This window comes from Arachis hypogaea, chromosome 18 (genome assembly GCF_003086295.3).
Source record: "Arachis hypogaea cultivar Tifrunner chromosome 18, arahy.Tifrunner.gnm2.J5K5, whole genome shotgun sequence".
Classification (NCBI taxonomy): Eukaryota; Viridiplantae; Streptophyta; class Magnoliopsida; order Fabales; family Fabaceae; genus Arachis; species Arachis hypogaea.
This window is the reverse complement of record NC_092053.1, coordinates 81,807,586-81,809,793: the sequence shown is the minus strand read 5'-3', so window position 1 is coordinate 81,809,793 and position 2,208 is coordinate 81,807,586. Positions and strand designations below refer to the sequence as shown.

Sequence of the window (2,208 nt, the reverse complement as noted above, 5' to 3'; positions counted from 1 at the left end):
AGAACTGCAAGTTTCATGGACTTCCATCTGAAGATCCTTTTCAGTTCTTAACTGAATTCTTGCAGATATGTGATACTGTTAAGACTAATGGAGTAGATCCTGAAGTCTACAAGCTCATGCTTTTCCCTTTTGCTGTAAGAGACAGAGCTAGATTATGGTTGGATTCTCAACCCAAAGACAGCCTGAACTCTTGGGATAAGCTGGTCACAGCTTTCTTAGCCAAGTACTTTCCTCCTCAAAAGCTGAGCAAGCTTAGAGATGATGTTCAAACCTTCAGACAGAAAAAAGGTGAATCCCTCTATGAAGCTTGGGAAAGATACAAACAGTTGACCAAAAAGTGTCCTTCTGACATGCTTTCAGAATGGACCATCCTGGATATATTCTATGATGGTTTATCTGAGCTATCAAAGATGTCACTGGACACTTCTGCAGGTGGATCCATTCACCTGAAGAAAACGCCTGCAGAAGCTCAAGAACTCATTGACATGGTTGCTAATAACCAGTTCATGTACACTTCTGAAAGGAATCCTGCGAATAATGGGACGCCTATGAAGAAAGGAGTTCTTGAGGTTGATACTCTGAATGCCATATTGGCTCAGAATAAAATATTGACTCAGCAAGTCAATATGATCTCTCAGAGTCTGCATGGAATGCAAGCTGCATCCAACAGTACTCAAGAGGCATCTTCTGAAGAAGAAGCTTATGATCCTGAGAACCCTGCAATAGCAGAGGTAAATTACTTAGGTGAACCTTATGGAAACACCTATAACTCAACATGGAGAAATCATCCAAATTTCTCATGGAAGGATCAAAAGCCCCAACAAGGCTTTAATAATGGTGGAAGAAACAGGTTTAGCAATAGCAAGCCTTTTCCATCATCAACTCACCAACAGACAGAGAACTCTGAACAAAATGCTTCTAAGTTAGCAAATCTAGTCTCTGATCTATCTAAGGCCACTGTAAGTTTCATGAATGAAACAAGGTCTTCCATTAGAAATTTGGAAGCACAAGTGGGCCAGCTGAGTAAAAGGATCACTGAAATCCCTCCTAGTACTCTCCCAAGCAATACAGAAGAGAATCCAAAAGGAGAGTGCAAGGCCATTGACATAAGCGCCATGGCCGAACCTGTGAGGAGAGGAGAGGACGTGAATCCCAAGGAGGAAGACCTCCTGGGTCGTCCAGTGGTCAATAAGGAGCTTCCCTCTGAGGAACCAAAGGACTCTGGGGCTCAGCTAGAGACTATAGAGATTCCATTGAACCTCCTTATGCCCTTCATGAGCTCTGATGAGTATTCCTCTTCTGAAGAGAATGAGGATGTTACTGAAGAGCAAACTGCCAAGTTTCTTGGTGCAATCATGAAGCTGAATGCCAAATTATTTGGCATTGATACTTGGGAAGTTGAACCTCCCTTGTTCATCAATGAACTAAGTGATCTGGATCAACTGACATTGCCTCAGAAGAGACAGGATCCTGGAAAGTTCATAATACCCTGTACCATAGGCACCATGATCTTTAAGGCTCTGTGTGACCTTGGTTCAGGAATAAACCTCATGCCCCTCTCTGTAATAGAGAAACTGGGAATCTATGGGGTGCAAGCTGCTAAATTCTCATTAGAGATGGCAGACAGCTCTAGAAAACAGGCTTATGGACAAGTAGAGGACGTGTTAGTAAAGGTTGAAGGCCTTTACATCCCTGCTGATTTCATAGTCCTGGTTACTGGAAAGGAAGAGGATGAATCCATCATCCTAGGAAGACCTTTCCTGGCCACAGCAAGAGCTGTGATTGATGTTGACAGAGGTGAAATATTCCTTCAATGGAATGAGAACTCCCTTGTGTTTAAAACTCAAGGATCTCCCTCTGCAACCATGGGGAGGAAGCAGAAAAAGCTTCTCTCCAAGCAGAGTCAACCAGAGCCCCCACAGTCAAACTCTAAGTTTGGTGTTGGGAGGCCACAACCAAACTCTAAGTTTGGTGTTGAACTCCCATATCCAAACTCTAAGTTTGGTGTTGGAGAGTCTCAACAAAGCTCTGCACATCTGTGAGGCTCCATGAGAGCCCACTGTCAAGCTATTGACATTAAAGAAGCGCTTGTTGGGAGGCAACCCAATGTTTATCTAATTCTTATTTTTATTGTTTTTCATGTTTTCTTAGGTTCATGATCATGTGGAGTCACAAAATAAATAAAAAAAATTCAAAAACGGAATCAAA

General features: G+C 42.5%; 1 non-coding gene across 1 annotated transcript; it reads right to left on the bottom strand.

Moving 5' to 3' along the window:
- Positions 1-248: 248 nt before the first annotated feature.
- LOC112774890 (small nucleolar RNA R71) lies at positions 249-356 on the bottom strand. The gene has a single exon (XR_003189345.1). It is a non-coding gene; the product is annotated as a small nucleolar RNA R71 (small nucleolar RNA).
- Positions 357-2,208: the final 1,852 nt, after the last annotated feature.